The sequence below is a fragment of the Cryptomeria japonica genome, chromosome 4 (genome assembly GCF_030272615.1).
Source record: "Cryptomeria japonica chromosome 4, Sugi_1.0, whole genome shotgun sequence".
In the NCBI taxonomy this organism is placed as follows: domain Eukaryota; kingdom Viridiplantae; phylum Streptophyta; class Pinopsida; order Cupressales; family Cupressaceae; genus Cryptomeria; species Cryptomeria japonica.
Window position 1 is genome coordinate 323,432,857 of NC_081408.1, and position 19,615 is coordinate 323,452,471.

Genomic DNA, 19,615 nt, shown 5'->3' on the forward strand with positions numbered 1-19,615 from the left:
CCCAATCAGGTTCACCAATTAATGTAGCTAGGAAATGTGGAAATCATCAAAGCAATTCAATATTAGTCATAGCTCAATCACGAAAGCTCATTGCAATGATCAATCCTAATTACACTCAATAGAGACATGAAAGAAAAACATTCAAAACTAAAAACTAAGCAAACCAGATGCAGATTCGAATGTCTCCTTCATGTGGCTCCATTGTCCTTCTTTCTTCTCCAAATAGCCTTTGTTTGTGGATCTCACCTTCAAGTGCATAAACCTAATGTGAAAGCAAGATTGACAATTAGCGCAAGAGTACTCAAAGCGTGATTGATTCGACAAAGTGATTATTTCGATAATGTGATTATTAGATCAGGATTGAAGAAATTCATCCAATTTATAGATAAATTGGAGAAATGATCAAATTAGCATGATTCAATTCAAATGGAAATTACAAATCAATATGACAAATTATGACAAATTTGCACTTTCTATGCAAAATTGATTGATCGATAATTCATGACAAAATTATGACAACTTTCTATGTCAAAATTGATTGATTGTCAATTATGACAAATTATGACAAATTGAAATGTCATTCCCATGAAATTAGGAGGAAAATAGGAGGAAATTGAAATTAGGAATTAGAAAATTAGAAAATTAGAAAAAAAAGAAAATTAGGAAATTAGGAATTAAGAGAAACTAGGTGAATTAATTAATAATTTGTCATTTATTAATTAATTCATAAAAAGAGGAATAATTAGCCAATTAAATGAACATTTAATTATGACACGAAGACCTAGGATAAATAAATAATTTATTTAACCTAGAGAGGGAAATGACAAACAGGATTAAATGAATAAATCATAAAACCCTAGAAGATGAATTAGAAATGCAAGGATGACAATTAGGTCTTGACAAAGCATAATCGATATCGTTTCGATTTAATCATGATTCTGACTGATAAAGGACCAATGCTGACAAACGATTTGATTGATAAATGCGCCAACTGACGAGGAACAATGACTAATTGATCCAAATTGACACAATTGAGAAAGACGACGATTGATGACAAATTGATCGCAAAAATGACAAAATTGACAAGAAGACAAGGATCGATGAAAAAATAGATTGCAAAACGACAAGATTGATGACAAATCGATCAAAAGACAAGAATCAATGACAAGATTGAAAAATGACAATGATCGATGACAAATCGATCGCAAGATGACAAGATCGATAAGAGGACAAAACCCTAATTAGGATTGACGATGTCCAAAAATAATGACAAATGAATACGCACATTTGATGCGACAAGATAAGACCGACCAAATTCACGACAAATATTGTTGTCGACAAGACCAAATTCGAGAGCGAGACAGATGAAGAATGTATAAGAAGGACTCGATGCTCGCAAATAATAAAGACCAAGTGCGTGACATAGGAGAAAATGTTAATGCAACGCAAAAACCTAAAATAAGGCAATGCGCAAATGTTAAAGTATGATTCCGCAAGCATTGACCATTTTTAGGCGTCTACATTTTGCCCCTCTTTGAGACAATGCGATTTTAAGCGTTGTTTCAAAGAACAATAATGAAAATGCCCCAGACAATGACAATTACATATGCATGCCCCCAATCGGGTTCACCAATTAATGTAGCTAGGAAATGTGGAAATCATCAAAGCAATTCAATATTAGTCATAGCTCAATCACGAAAGCTCATTGCAATTATCAATCCTAATTACACTCAATAGAGACATGAAAGAAAAACATTCAAAACTAAAAATTAAGCAAACCAGATGCAGATTCGAATGTCTCCTTCATGCGGCTCCATTGTCCTTCTTTCTTCTCCAAATAGCCTTTGTTTGTGGATCTCACCTTCAAGTGCATAAACCTAATGTGAAAGCAAGATTGACAATTAGCGCAAGAGTACTCAAAGCGTGATTGATTTGACAAAGTGATTATTTCGATAATGTGATTATTAGATCAGGATTGAAGAAATTCATCCAATTTATAGATAAATTGGAGAAATGATCAAATTAGCATGATTCAATTCAAATGGAAATTGCAAATCAATATGACAAATTATGACAAATTTGCACTTTCTATGCAAAATTGATTGATCGATAATTCATGACAAAATTATGACAACTTTCTATGTCAAAATTGATTGATTGTCAATTATGACAAATTATGACAAATTGAAATGTCATTCCCATGAAATTAGGAATTAGAAAAATAGAAAATTAGAAAAAGAAGAAAATTAGGAAATTAGGAATTAAGAGAAACTAGGTGAATTAATTAATAATTTGTCATTTATTAATTAATTTATAAAAAGAGGAATAATTAACCAATTAAATGAACATTTAATTGTGACACGAAGACCTAGGATAAATAAATAATTTATTTAACCTAGAGAGAGAAATGACAAACGGGATTAAATGAATAAATCATAAAACCCTAGAAGATGAATTAGAAATGCAAGGATGACAATTAGGTCTTGACAAAGGATAATCGATATCGATTCGATTTAATCATGATTCTGACTGATAAAGGACCAATGCTGACAAACGATTTGATTGATAAATGCGCCAATTGACGAGGAACAATGACTAATTGATCCAAATTGACAATATTGAGAAAGACGACGATTGATGACAAATTGATTGCAAAAATGACAAAATTGACAAGAAGACAAGGATCTATGACAAAATAGATTGCAAAATGACAAGATTGATGACAAATCGATCAAAAGACAAGAATCGATGACAAGATTGATAAATGACAACGATCGATGACAAATCGATCGCAAGATGACAAGATCGATAAGAGGGCAAAACCCTAATTAGGATTGACGATGTCCAAAAATAATGACAAATGAATACGCACATTTGATGCGACAAGATAATACCGACCAAATTCACGACAAATATTGTTGTCGACAAGACCAAATTCGAGAGCGAGACAGATGAAAAATGCAGAAGAAGGACTCGATGCTCGCAAATGATAAAGACCAAGTGCGTGACATAGGAGAAAATGTTAATGCAACGCAAAAACCTAAAATAAGGCAATGCGCAAATGTTAAAGTATGATTCCGCAAGCGTTGACCATTTTTAGGTGTCTACAGATTGATACATGCTTTTTATCTCCTCTGTGCCTAAATCCTCCAAGGTGTAGTGAATGTATGCCCTTACATCTTCAACATACACCACATCATCAAGAACCTTAGAAAATGCTCCCGCAGAGTATTCCTTCTTAGCAATCTGTGGAACCTCCTTGAATATGGGTCTCAGCCTATCCTTAACCTCTACAATAGTGGGGTTTGTAATGAAAGTAGGAGCTGAATATCCAGATTCCATTTTGAGGAATACCTAAAAGTGAACGTCGGTTGGAAGATTGAGTGTTTCTTAGATAACTGCTTGAACTCCTTTCACAATGCTTTGCTTGTTCTTAATTTACCTAAAATTCACCTTTTCTTTGCTCTGAATGCTTGAATGCTCGATGAGTGAAAATGAATCCACTTACCCCTTTTTATCAATGAATAAAACCATAATCTTTATCTATAATAAATGCTTTGGGAACAACCCTACCGGATGTCGATTTCATAGTCTTGTGTCGGGTGAACCTTCATCAATGATGAACATAACTCTCCAGATCTTCTTAGATCTCCTCCAGGGTAATATGCAAGATTTTGCAATGACTTTTCCAACTCCGAAGGCTTATGCCTCAATTACCGGTGGAATTTCCTATTGATGGAGGAATACCATGTTCTATCGATGGAGTAACTGGTGTAGATCCATCTCCACTTGGTCCTCAAGATTTTCTAACCCATCTCTTGGTGTGATCTTGTTGTATTTCATCTACCTTCTGCTTTCCTTTCTCATTATCTTTATCATTGTTAACCGGTTGAGTCTTGCTTCTGCAATACTTAGCAATATGACCTATTTTGTTGTATGCATAACATGTAATTGTTGGCATATGATGATATGAGAGATTGTTGGCATATGATGAACCAGTATGATAAATGATAATAATATATGTTATCATTGATGTCAATAAGTACAAGTCAACCGGTATGAAGAGATGTAGTGAACCGGTGTCAGGGTTTCACTAAGTGTGACTACCTGTTGGTAGTCTCAACTCTAGGGTTTCTGGTTTGGCAATCTAGCTTGTGCGATGTAATCAATGATATTATGTGATGAGTTAGCTAAAAAATAAGGATGAGATTGAGATGCCACGTTAGTTTTGTGCATGTGAAGGATTTCCTTGAGGATCCTACATGTGAAGATCGACAACATTAAATGTCTACCTCGGGAATGAACATTCTTCTTAGCAGTATGAGAAGAAAGTGTGATGGGTTACTGATTTCTATGTGTGGTGAAGAATGGACGATGCAGAATGACTTGTGATCTGTTTGAGATTGTTTCATTCTATGTAATGTGTTTGGATGGTCAGGATTGGACCACTTGTAATAGTAAACCTAAATGCTTAGGGTTTAGGGTTTATGTTACCAACCTAATTCTTGTCTATAAGGTCAATGATGTTTGTTATTGTAAGTTGTTGGCAAAAGTTGTGTGTATCCAGGTGATGAGATACTTGCTAGACCAGTAAGTGAAAACTGCAGAGTGTGATTGCAGAGTAGAGGAACTGAAAGGAACTATCTTAGCATATAGTGTTGTTATTAGATCAGAGTTTTACCTATTGTCTTCTAACCATTTCAATAGAAGGAAAATCCCTTTGTCAGGTAGTTTTAACAGGCTTATTGTAAAACCTCTAACTAGGTGACTCAAGTTCATTGAGTTCTTTAATTCCTCTAGAAAGGTAACCTTTAAAGGGGTTTAAACCTTTAACAGGGTATATAGCCATCCCTTAACTGGGTGATCTTTAACAGGATCGGTTCCTAGTAGAACCTTATTGTAAAGTCTTTAACTGGATTAGGCTCCTAACAGAGCGAGCTTCAAAAGAGTTCAAAACAATCTTGTGGGTATTCATCCCCACCATGATTTTTCTCATTTGTGTTTCCTCGTGAAAAATATGTGTGTCCTGAGTTGTGCATTTTTCATGAGATGATTAAGTATTCTTTGTTTGAGTGATTATGCGTGCAAAGCTAATGGCTATGGTATTACTGATATACCACATGCATATGTTTATGGGTGAAGTAGTTATCAAGTATTGAATGTATCTGAAGTGTTCAGTTTTACAAGTTTATGTTGTCTAAAGTCTTACTATGTTTAACCGGTATTGCCATGGTTAAGTTCAGCAATGAAGACAACCGGTTAGCATTGTTTTAACTTGATAAGTTGCCAAGAAGTTTTTGTATGTGCTGATTCACCCCCCCCCCCTCTAAGTACCTGTTAGGGTATTTTTTGTTCATCATTATTCATCAATTGGTATCAGAGCTACTCCAAGTCCTTGGTGATATAAGCTTAACCGCTTGAGGTAAAAAATCCTGCCTTAATGATGAAGAGGGAAGGTCCTAAGTTCAATAGAGATAACTTCAAAATATGGAAGTATATAATGAAGATCTATATCAAGAGTTTGGGTGCTCAACACTGGAGCTATGTTGAGAATGCCTATGTAATCCCCACTGTCACTCTAACCGATGATCAGAAAAGAGAGATTCAAGAAAATGGGCAAGTCATGGAAGCCCTTATTAGTAGTTTGTCTAATATTGAGTTCATTGGTGTACAAGATAAGGAAAATCCTGAGGTTGTGTAATAACCCACCATAATTAACTCAACAAAATTGACCATTCTCTTTTTTTTTTGTGTTTAATTTAATCATTATGTTTGATTCAATTGCATACTCTAGGCATCCATCCATTTGGATTAGGCATTCATCCATCCGGGATGAGCATCTAACCATACGGGTTACGCATTTGTCCATACGGGACATAAGATTTCATCTACCCAATATGGGATAGGCATCTACCCATGCGGGGTAGGCATCTACCCATACGGGATAGGAGGTTCTCTGGCCAAAGACTTAGACTCATCGGGACCATTCGGGTCCTGAGCCACTCACTAAGTACTGCACTCTTCTAACAGAAGTGCACCAAGGTCACCGTCCTTAGGAGTAATTAATAACATAATACAAGCTTGAATTCTGCCTCAGAATTTGGCTTAAAGCCTCGGGAAGTCAAGTGAATCCATACTGGATTCCTTCCGAGTATGCATTGAATTACTTTTTCCAATTTAATTATCTTATCTTTCAAAATAGGATTCTTACTCAACCTTTCTATACCAAGCTTAGACCCCACCCACGAACGCCTGAGTACGAGGGACAACTCTGTCCCAAGACTGCCTACATACCCACTTCGGCATGGGATCAAGGCGTAAAGTATGTAGTTCTATTTTCTACTCTATGGTTTGATGTAAACTGATTAGTGGGTATGCAACCCTTTCTAGGGTCAATGTCCCAGACAGTTTCTCTGCGGTTGCTACCCATGATGGTAGCGCTTAAGCAAAGGCTCAAGATGGCCTATTGCTTGTGGCCTAAAACAACTAGATCCTAATTCTTATCATGAGAGTCACCCTTGACCAATTGCCAATCGACAATAATTCTTCGAGATTAAATAAATTTTATAAAAGCATTTCACTCATCATCCTTATAGGGGTTTACTATAGTTTAACTCAGCGAATGAAAGAACGTTTTAGAATTATCTTATTAAATTATCGATCCAAGGGGGATTACCCGCCCCTTGGATTTTAACTTCCAAGTGTCCCTTATTACTTCCCGACGATTTATAGGGACGATGCCATAGACTTCGTTGATGTAGCTTTATTAGGCGTTAAGTGCAGTAGTTCAACACAATGGCATTACCCGTAAGCATGACCCAGAGGCACCGTATATACCGAACGCTACAAAGTTTTGGTTTTCCAGCTTCCTTTATTTAATTTTCTAACTTATGATAACATCATGCTTGAAAAATAATTATGAATTTAGACATTGCAAGGCTCAATTAATTGAGATAACTACTTGATGAATTACATCGAATAAAAGCCATAACTAACATTATTTATTATTCAAAACTTGAAATATAACTTTGCATAATAATAGCGATTGGGAAACTTGCATAATAAAAGCAATTAGGAAACTTGCATAATAATAACGATTAGGAACTTGCATAAAAATATTTAAACGTATAACTTGCATGAAGAAGGGATCACCAATAATTGAAATCAATGTAAAGACATTTGCATGAAGTGAAGGTAGGGTAAGTTACTTGCGAGAATATCACTTATAAAACCACTAATCCCAACATAGAATTTAGCTTCAATTATTTAATACGGATTAATTGTTAAGTGGATCAAAAGAATCTAATTATAAAATTTGGCATAATTTTAATTACAATTTATAAATGGCTAAAACTAATTATAAATTAAAAAAAATTATCTAAGTTAAAAATTTTATTAAACTAAAAGAATTTATTTAAACTAAAACTTTATGTACATAAAAAAAAGGTCTAACAAATGTCATTTGCCAAAATTTAGAATTGAATTGGCATTAATAAAGGGAAATGGGAGTGGGACCCCACAGGTCCCCTCCACTACCCTGCGGTCACTGCCGCAACAGTGATTGCAGGCTAGTGGGGGGTACCACTACGATACCACTCCCTGCGGAGTAATAACTTCGTCCTTCACCTAAGAGCTGGTACGCACAGGCACTTTATCGTGCAGTATAACATCAATCACTCCGCATAAATTTATTAATACATAATGCATAAAAATTTATAAATACTATTACTATATATATATATATATATATATTAATTATATTTTTATGTATAAAGTTTCCAGTTTAATTTTATTTAAGCACAGAGAGTAGAATTAAACTAGAATATGAGAGGTAAAATATTAATGTAAACAATAAGAATTTATTTATAGGAGTAAACAACACAGAGAGTTATTCGCAGAGGGATTCATTCCTTAGTTTTCAATTATTTCCAATGAGAAGTAGATAACCAGACTCAAACATTTAAGGAACCAAATGAGAATATCACAGAGAATTACTCACAATGAAATCTATCCTTTCATTGCAACTAATTTTCACAGAGAAAATAGGTATAACCAGATAATGGAATCAAATGAGATTATCACAGAAGATTATTCACAGCGAAATCTATCCTTTCATTTCTACTAAATTTCATAGAAAAATTATATATAATCAGATAATGGAATCAAATGAGATTATCACAGAGGATTATTCACAGCGAAATCTATCCTTTCATTCCTACTAAATTTCATAGAGAAATTATATATAATCAGATAATGGAATCAAATGAGATTATCACAGAGGATTATTCACAGCGAAATCTATCCTTTCATTTCTACTAAATTTCACAGAGAAATTATATATAACCAGATAATGGAATCAAATGAGAATATCACAGAGGATTATTCACAGCGAGATCTATTAAAAGGATGAGATTCAGATTTCTATTCAAAAAACCAGAGAGATGAATTAGAGGGAGGAAATAAAGATTGATCTAATCTAGTTCTCAGCAAGGAATTGAAACAAGATTTTTACTAATCTAATTCGTAGCAAGAATAAGATGCATGATTCAAAAATAAAATAACTAAATAAGAAAAAAACCTGGATACTTGCAATTGATGTAGAATCCCCTATGAATCCTTCAATTAGCCTCCCTTGATCCTTCAAGCTTGGGAAAATTTCTCCAAAGCAACCTTAGCTATTCTCCAAAATGAATTATGACTACCAAAAACAATTTTTTGAGAAAATAATTTCTTCAAGGAATAACCAACTCCTATTTTTGAAAACTTGCATATCATTTATAAGAAAAATCCCTCTATTCCACTATCTTGAAAATTTAATTAAAAAGGAGATTTTTCCCAATTTTGGACTTCATGCAAATTGATTAGACTTAGTGGAGGAGTTACATTCAAGGTGGTGGAGAATCCTCTAGAAGCTTCTTATTCTTCCTACAACATGTGCCATAATTGGATGTGGAAAACTAAATAAATAAATAAGAAAAATGTATATTTTCCATGTTTGTGTGTGTGCGTTTTATTATTTTATCCTTTTATAATATTCATTCAATCATTTAGATAGCTTATCCAAGAAATATAATAGAGTTTGTATTTTAAATTCAAAAGTGATAAAGGAGGGTTGTGACAGGTTGTATAGGACACACTGGAAACTATTTATGGCGGTGATGAGCATGTCAAGCAAGCTAAGAAAGAGAGCCCTAGAGGAAAATTTGAAGACATGAGGATGGTTGAAGGTGAGACCATTCAGTAATATGGCATAGGAATCAAGACTCTTGTTGGAGACATCAAGAGCACTAGTGGAACAATTGATGATGCCACCGTTGTTAGTAAAGTTTTGAGATCATTGTTACCGGTCTATGCAATCAGAATTGTTGCTATTCAGGAACTAAGGTCTATTGACAAAACCAAGATATCCTTAGACTCTATCATTGCAAAGTTGACAGCATATGAGTTGAATAGCTATGATGGCAGTATTAAGAAGACTGAGTTAGCTTTTAGAGCATCTGTTGCACCAACCAGAAAAGGAAAAGAAGTAAGTACCAGTTATGAATCCATGCAAAGCAGAGGTATGGATGATGAAGAGATTGTGATGGAGTTTGAATCTCTTCTTGCCAAGAGACTTCTGAAAGGCACTGGAAAATACAGAGGTAAGCTTTCTTTAAAATATTTTTCCTATAATAAGATTGGACATATAGTTGTTAACTGTCCTAACAATGACAATAAGGATAAACCGGAGAGGTTTAGAAAGTATAAAGGAGGAAATAGAAGAAATTGTCTTGTTGCAGTGGATGAAGGTGTTACTGATGAAGAATATTGAGGATGAAGAGAATGAGGACATAGTGTTTGTAGTTGTAAAGGAAGAAGTGTCTGACAGGAAAGCACTTGTCTCTCGCATTGACAACTCTAATCAGTGGACTATTGATAGAGGTTGTTCTCACCACATGACTGGTGACCGAGGAAAGTTTTTGTCTCTAAAAGAATGTGATGGAGGTGTTGTTAGATTTGGCAATGATGCAGCATGCTTGGTAAAAGGAAAAGGATCCATCTCACTGAATGGAAAGAGCAGTGCAAATGATGTCTACTAGGTAGAAGGTCTTAAGCATAACCTGTTGAGTGTTTCTCAGCTAAATGATAAAGGACTCATTCTGGAGTTCAAAGCTGGAATCTATAATATAATTGGAAAAAGTGGTGAACTTAGTGCGACTAGGAAGAAGACCAGAGGTAACTTGTTTTAGTTGAATGCCAAGATTAGTCGGTGTCTAATGGTGAAGTTTGATGACAGTTGGATATGGCATAGGAGACTTTGTCATATGAACTTTGATAATATTGTAAAGGCTAGTAAGATCAAGGTAGTAAGAGGATTGCCTTTGCTGAACAAACCGGAGAATTCTTTGTGTAGAGAATGTCAACTTGGGAAGATGTCTTCCTCAACTTTCAAAGGTAAGTATTTTTCAGCAGAAAACTTACTTGATCTTGTGCATACTAATTTGTGTGGTCCTATGAAAACTAGAAGTATTCAGGGAGATAGGTATTTCATGATTCTTACTGATGACTTCTCAAGAATGATGTGGGTCACATTCTTGAAAAACAAGTCTAGGGTGTTTGGAAAGTTCAAAGCCTTTAGATCATTAGTAGAGAAGGAAAGTGGTCAAAAGATAAAATGCTTAAGAACTAATCAAGGAGGCGAATTCACTTCTGATGAATTCAACAAGTACTATGAAGATAGTTGTATCGAGAGGCAGTTTTTTGCCCCAAGGACACCACAACAGAATGGCATATCAGAAAGGAATAACAGGACTATAATTGAAGAGGCCAAAACAATGCTGATCCAAGGAAAGGTTGCTCACACTTTTTGAGAGAAGCGGTGAGCACTGCAGTCTATACTATGAATCGGGTACTCATCAAGAAAGGTAAAAATAAAACCCCTTATGAGTATTGGACCGAGAAGACTCCCACTGTGATTTATTTTAAAGTATTTGGTAGTAAGTGTTACATCAAGAGAGGTGAGAATCTAAGCAAGTTTGATGCTAAATGTGATGAAGGAATATTTCTAGGATATTCCACTAAGAGAAAAGCTCTCAAGTGATACAACAATAGGACTCAGAAAATTATTGAGAGTGTCAATGTTAAGGTTGATGAATCCCCTAAGGAGCCTGAGGAAACCTACAACGAGAAAGTAGAAGATGAACCGGGTATAGCCTTCCAGGAACCAGTTAAGAAAGAAACAAGTAAAGACCTCAGTGTTCCTGTATCGGTAGAAGCTACAGTAGGTGAAGAAGAAGAAGTGAAGAAGAAGAGAAGAAGCAAGCAGAACCAGCTAGAGTCATTCCTAGATATGTGAAACTACATCATGATCTGAAGCAGATCATAGGAGATAAAGATGCAGGGATAATCACAAGAAGAAAGGTGAAAGAAAACTCTTGCATGATTTCTGAATTGGAGCCCAAGACTTCTAGAGAATCTCTTACAGATGAAGACTAGATTAAGGGAATGGAAGAGGAACTAGACCAGATAGAAAAGAATGCAACATGGTCTTTGGTAGCCAGACCAGAACACAAGAATGTCATAGGTACCAAATGGGTTTTCAGGAATAAGATAAATGAAGAAGGCACAATTGTGAGGAACAAGGAAAGACTTGTATGCAAGGGATATGCTCAGGAAGAGGTAGAAGGTTATGGAGAAACCTTTGCTCCTGTGGCTAGACTAGAAGGTGTCTGAATGCTACTTGCATTTGCAAAATTCAAGGGATTTAAGCTATACCAAATGGATGTGAAGTCTGCATTCTTGAATGGAATCCTAGAAGAGGAAGTGTATATTGAGCAACCGGATGGGTTTTCCTTATCAGAAGATAGTAGAATGGTGTGTAGATTACACAAGGCCCTGTATGGATTGAAACAAGCACCAAGGGCATGGTATGAATGTTTACACTCTCATCTTGTGAAGATAGGATTTCAGAGAACAAGTGAGGATAGCAACATCTACCTGAAATCTGAAGGTGATCAGATTCTGATCTATGAAGTATTTGTAGATGACATAATCTTTGGAGGAGATGATGAAATGAGTCGTGCTTTTGCAAATGAAATGAAGAAAGAGTTTGAGATGTCTCTTATTGGAGAGATAAAGTTCTTCATTGGTTTACAGATTCAGCAAATGAAAGAGGGTATCTTTATTACCCAGTTCAAGTATGTCAAAGAGGTATTGAATACCTTTGGCATGGAGGAGAGAAAACTGGTTGGTACACCGATGGTGACTAGCTGTAAATTAACTAAAGAAGATGATTCAGTGTTGGTGAATGAGAAGGAATACCGGTCAATGATCGTTAAGCTGCACTATGTGGTGCATAACAGACCATATATTGCTCATGCAGTAGGTATAGTAGCTCATTTTCAAAAAACTCCAAGAGAATCCCACTTGGTAGTAGTCAAGAGGATTCTTAGATACCTGAAAGGGACAGTTGATTATGGATTGTGGTATCCATACAATGGTGATTTTAATCTCAAGGTATTTACTGATGCAGATTGGGCAGGTAATGTGGACGACCGGAGAAGCACAACCGGTGGAGCATTCTTTCTTGGTGGAAGACTAGTCTCCTGGACAAGCAAGAAGCTGAGTTGTACTTCTCAGTCTACAGCTAGAGCAGAATATGTGGCAGCATTTATGAACTTCACTCAGGCAATCTGGATGAAACATGTATTGGATGGTTTCAAAGTACCTATATCTGAACCGGTGAGTATATTTTGTGACAATAGTAGTGCAATCAATATTTCCAAGAATCCAGTATTGCATGCTAGATCTAAGCACATTGAGCTCAAGTATCATTTCTTGAGAGAGAAGGTTCAAAACAGAGAGGTTATATTACAACACATTTCAAGTAAGGAGCACCTAGCAGACATATTCACTAAGCCCTTATCGAAGACTAAATTTACCTATTTGAGAGGCGAATTAGGAGTTTTGCCCCTTCAGGAAGTAAACTAAAGATGTGTGCTCCACATCAGTCAGGTATTACAATGACAAGTCTTTCAGGATTGATGTGTTGAAGGATGCTACTCCTTAGGGGGAGCAGCATAGTGGAGTATGAGAGCTTGTGCTCCACTTTGGCAATTTTGTCAAAGAGGGAGAATATATATGATAGGGGAGAAGATATCTGATGAAGATGTTTTAGATGTATTGTCATCAATGCCAAAGGGGGAGATTGTTGGCATATGATGATATGAGAGATTGTTGGCATATGATGAACCAGTATGATAATATGATAATAATATATGTTGTCATTGATGTCAATAAGTATAGGTCAACTGGTATGAAGAGATGTAGTGAACTGGTGTCAGGGTTTCACTAAGTGTGACTATTGGTTGGTAGTCTCAGCTCTAGGGTTTCTGGTTTGGCAATCTAGCTTGTGCGATGCAACTGATGATATTTTGTGATAAGTTAGCTAAGAAATAAGGATGAGATCAAGATGCCACATCAGTTTTGTGCACGTGAAGGATTTCTTTGAGGATCTTGCATTTGAAGATCGATAGCATTAAATGTCTACCTCAGAAATGAACATTCTTGTTAGTGGTATGAGAAGAAAGTGTGATGGGTTACTGATTTCTATGTGCAGTAAAGAATGGATGATGCAGAATGACTTGTGATCTGTTTGAGATTGTTTCATTCTATGTAATGTGTTTGGATGGTTAGGATTGGACCACTTGTAATAGTAAACCTAAATGCTTAGGGTTTAGGGTTTATGTTACCAACCTAATTCTTGTCTATAAGGTCGATGATGTTTGTTATTGTAAGTTGTTGGCAAAAGTTGTGTGTGTATCCAAGTGATGAGATACTTGCCAAACTAGTAAGTGAAAATTGCAGAGTGTGATTGCAGAGTAGAGGAACTGAAAAGGATTTGCCTTAGCATATAGTGTTGTTATCATATCAGAGTTTTACATGTTGTCTTCTAACCATTTCAACAGAAGGAAAATCCCTTTGATGGGTAGCTTTAACAGGTTTATTGTAAAACCTCTAACCAGGTGACTCAAGTTCATTGAGTTCTTTAAATCCTCTAGCAAGGTAACCTTTAACAGGGTTTCAACCTTTAATAGGGTATATAGCCATCCCTTAACTGGGTGATCTTTAATAGGATTAGTTCCTAGCAGAACCTTATTGTAAATTCTTTAACCAGACGAGGCTCCTAACAAAGCAAGCTTCAAAAGAGTTCAAAACAAGCTTGTGGGTATTCATCCCCACCATGGTTTTTCCCATTTGGGTTTCCACGTGAAAAAATTGTGTCATGAGTTGTGCATTTTTCATGAGATGATTAAGTATTCTTTGTTTCAGTGATTATACATGCAGAGCTAATGATTATGGTATTGGTGATATACCACATGCATATGTTTATGGGTGAAGTAGTTATCAAGTATTGAATGTATCTGAAGTGTTTAGTTTTAGAGGTTTATGTTGTCTAAAGTCTTACTGTGTTTAACCAGTATTGCCATGGTTAAGTTCAGTAATGAAGACGACCGGTTACAATTGTTTTAACTTGATAAGTTGCGGAGAAGTTTTTGTATGTGCTGATTCCCCCCCCCCCCCCCCCTCTCAGTACCTGTTAGGGTATTTTTTGTTCATCCTTATTCATCAGTAACATTCTTCTTCTGAATTGCTTTGACAAATCCGGTATCATTCCTTGACCTACAATGATTAGAAAAATGTCCAAACTTTCCACATGCATGATGTTTAACATTCATTTTGCAGTCCTCTGACTTATGGCCATACTTCTTGCAATTTGTACATTGGCTGGGAACATAATTGTAGTTTTTATTTTCTCTATTTCTACATTTTTTAGCCACATGCCCAAATTTATTACAAACAAAACATCTACCATTGAATTTATAAGCATTAGATTGTCTTATTGGTATCCTCTGTTCAGATGAATTTTGCACACCGATTGTCTGATCTGCAATACCGGAGCTTTCACCTTGTACAAATCCAAGTCCTCTAGAATCATCAGTATGCCTTTGTGTTTTCAACAAGTCATCTAATTGTGCAGCACTGATCCTAAACTTTTCTTTGTACTCACTTGCAGCAGTCGAATCATCTCTCAAAGATATTACTTGTCTTTCAAATTCTTGTTCATTATTCTGGGATTGCACCAAACTAGTTTTCAACATATCATTCTCATAAGCCAATTTGTCACATTCCTCAAATTTGTTCTTTAGAGATGTAGAAACATTTGCTTCTTTCTTCTTTCTATCCTCAATATCCTTAGACATCCTCATTGTTAGGTCTTGCATTTCATTTTGCATGAGCATGTTTGCTTGACCCAGTTTCTGACATTGATCCTTGAGAGCATTATCATCATCTTGTTTCTGGAAAAGTTCTTTCCTTCTAGATTGAGCAGATGATAACCTTTCTTGTAGGGAAAGAATGAATTCATCTGCAGAATTTAGTTCATCTTGCAGTTTCAAGTTCTTCATCCTTTTAGCATCATAGTCCTCAAGAGCCATCTCAAGTTGCTTCTCCATAGTCATGCCTAAATATTACAGTTTTAGGATCTTCCTCAAGCTGTTAAAATTCCTCTGATGTACTAGGATCTGATACCAATTGTTGTGATCCAAGAACATTGAGGCGGGAGGGGGTGAATCAGTGTTCTTTCGGTAAGATAAGATTTTATGCTTTTATACCAAACACATATAAACTAGTAAACAAATAAACATATAACTAGAAGCAAATGAACCATCCACATGAATAAATACCATAACAAACGGAATTTAAGCATGGAAAACCTCAAAGAGGAAAAACCATGGTGGGATTTGTGACCCACAATATCAATTCACTGGCCATATGAAAGATATTACATATAATGGGGGTCTGCACGTGCAGGAAGGCACACTTCCTAGAGAACACTTCTCATCACTAAAGAGCCTCACTGACTACAAGCTTTTGCTGAAGTAAAACAATGAAAGTGAACTCATAAAATGCATCTTCTATGCCAAATAGAGTTTCGGTTATAACTCTGCTCTGTACCAATTCATAAACCCTGAACACTACTACTGGTATTTCCTTCCCTCCATGAATGTCTTACAAAACATTTATAGATCATTACATGATAAAACACTTGCATACAAATGATCTTCGCATTCCACAATCCTTACAAGCTCTATCCTCGCATAACCCTTAATGATTTTATAACCCATCTATATCATATAATGTCCTAACTCACTAACCTATATATACCCATACAAATAATATGCCTTATGTTTGCTTACAATGCATTACAAAAGGTATACAATGTCGGCTTTATACAATAATTACAAAATGATTTTCTAAATAAATATTCCTAATGTTGGCTTCCTAAAGTGTGGGATGTCGGTGTCGGTGACAGTGATGGTGTCGGTGTCGATGTTGGTGTAGCCCTGAATATTCCAAAGTCGGTGTCTGTCGGTAAATGCCTCATAATGTCGATAAATTATTCCTATCAAATCTTGTTTCCATATAGAATCTCATTGCTATCAATGGCAACAAAATGAATCCAATGAGTGTCAATTGCCAACAGTTTACTTGGTTATCTTATTTTTATTTTGGTGTATATGTGTGTGTGTGTATAAGTATTTTCTTTTTTCTTGTGTTGTTATATATATATATATATATATATATATATATATATATATATATATATATACATATATATATATATATATACATATATATATATATATATATATATATATATATATATATATACATATATATATATATACATATACATATACATATACATATACATATACATGTGTGTGTGTGTCTCTCTGTGTGTCTACATTTGTATATATATGTATACGTGTATATATATGTATGTATATGTATATGTATATGTATGTATATATATGTATATATATGTATATGTATGTATATGTATATGTATATGTATGTATATATATGTATATATGTTTGTGTGTGTGTGTGTGTCTGTGTGTTTGTATTTATATATATGTATGTGTGTGTGTGTGTATTTATATATATGTGTTTTAGATGGCTCAAATAACCAGAGGACAACTAAGAAGAGGGGTGGTGAATCAGTTGTCACCGGATTATAAAACTTTAAGCATTCAAATCTTTATTACTGGAACACATAAACTTAATATCGGAATGCATAAACCAAATACCGGAATGACTGATAAAGAAATTAAACATAATCATAAATCACAGAACAATTACCATCCAACCATAACACATAACACCAAGATTTGTACATGGAAAAATTGGTAAAGGGAAAAACCATGGTGGTAAGCCTACCCACAGTCAAATAATACTCCTGTAGTAAGTGTGTGATTACAATATGAGGGGCTTGCACATGCAAGAAGGCCAACAACCTAAAGCACATTGCTCATCACAAAAGGAGCCTCACTGACTACAAAAACATCAAACTACAATCCAGAAAGAAGAGTGAACTGCAAGTATAGAATCTCCTATGCCTAAGTACAGTTTCATTTAAGCTCAATACCGGAGGCCTTAAACCTCTCTTACAAACCCAATTCAATCACCTATGATTGGCCAAACCTTCTGCATATGATTACAACATTATTCGCACACAGATCATCCCATAACCTTTTCCTATGATCTACAAAGAGATCTTACATCATATTTATACCAACCCAAGACCTAAACAATTAGGTTGGCCACCAAAAAGATAATACAATAAGTTCATAACATAAAATCACAATCCAATGATCAACCAAGTCGTCTTAGGCCAAGAAAAATGTAAACCAATCCTTAAATCCTATCGGTAACGCATCAGGAACATCCTCCAACACGTTATATAAACTAGTCCATAACCTAGATAACATCAGACCCAAAATAGGTCACCATAAACCAAATCCAACACCACCGATGAACTGGAACATGAAAAAGATAACCAAAAATATCCTGAAACCCATCTAGAAATTGCACCAACATCACTTATCACGTGCATCAAAAGATCTTCAACAAAGATCCTTTGGTAAAACCCTTACCGGTGACCAAAAGGCTTACTAGAACAAATGATATCTCCTGAGTCATCAAATCCCAAACCAATTTATCATGATACACATCTAAATAGCATGAATGATAGATACAAACCAATTCCACAAACCAAAGCATACTAGATCAATATCATAATCCAACCACTCTAACGGAACCAACCGAAAATCAATAAACAACCAAAACAACCGGTGTTACCATGAATGACAAAACATCAATGCAATACATAATCAATTCCTCCAAATTGCCAACAATGTGTATATATATGTATATATATGTATTTATGTATATACATACATATATATACATATACATACATATGCATATATATACATATACATATATATACATATACATATATATACATATATATATATAGATGTATGTACATATACATATATATATATATGTATGTGTGTGTGTGTGTGTCTAGTGTGTGCTTTAATTGTGGTGTCTTTTTGTTGTTTTCATTCATTTATATTTTTTGTTTATTTTATTGGCTTTGTTTGGGCTTCTCATTGTTTAATTCCTACTTCTTTTTTTTAGTTTACTCTTTTGTTGCTTCTTTGTTCTTAGCCTCTTTTTATTCTTTTTTTTTGTTCTCTTTCTCTCTCACCCCCCTCCTTTTAATGTTTCCTCCTGGTCTGCATCACTCAATCTTTTTCTCTTAGTGCTCTCATTCATTTTGATGATGGATCACAGAGTGTGATCTGAAACGTTGATCCAAAAACTCACACAATCGATTCCAGAAGTTTGCTTACATAACATATCAGCTATTGAGAAAACCTATGATCCAACAAAATTCACTAGATAACAGTTGTTTGGCACCTTGACTGCATTTGATATGAGGGAGTTTGGTAGAGACAAAGAAAAATTAGAAATGGCCTTTAAAGCACCAAAAGTTGTAGATGAAGATTCAGATGATGAGATCCTGGGTATAATGGAAGCAAACTTTGTAAGAAAACTAAAATGAGGAACCGACAAGTATATGTTGGCAACAACAATGAAGGAAAACTAAGAGGGGGGAGTGAATCAATTTTCACCGGATCTACAAAATTAAGCACAAATTCAAATCTGATAAACTGCAGCAACAACAAAGATGGGCAAATTGATAAAACAATACACAACACCAAGATTTTCACATGGAAAACCCGGTTAAGGGAAAAACCACAGTGGGAACCTACCCATAATAAGATGATACTCTGCAGTAGTATGTGAAAATATTACAATGGGGAATGCACTAGCATTCAGGAACACTTCCTAGAGCTCACTTGTTCAAGATACAATAGCCCAAAAGGCTACAGCCCTCAAGGAAGTCTCACTGACTTACAAAAAGATTCAGACTACAATCCGAAAGGAATGAACTACAATAATAGCATCTGCTAATGCCCAATGATAGTTCCGCTTAAGCACATTTGTCTGCCCTTCACCAATCTATGCTCAATACACCACACCAAAAGATGAATCCTTGTTCGCACATACACAACTCTCTGGTAATGCAAACACAACCTTGACACCTAAATTACATAACTAAATCACCTATTTATACAATTCATCAATCTTGACAACAAGGGTAGCTAAACCCTTAACACCCAATTACAAAATTACATTACACGATACAAAGATC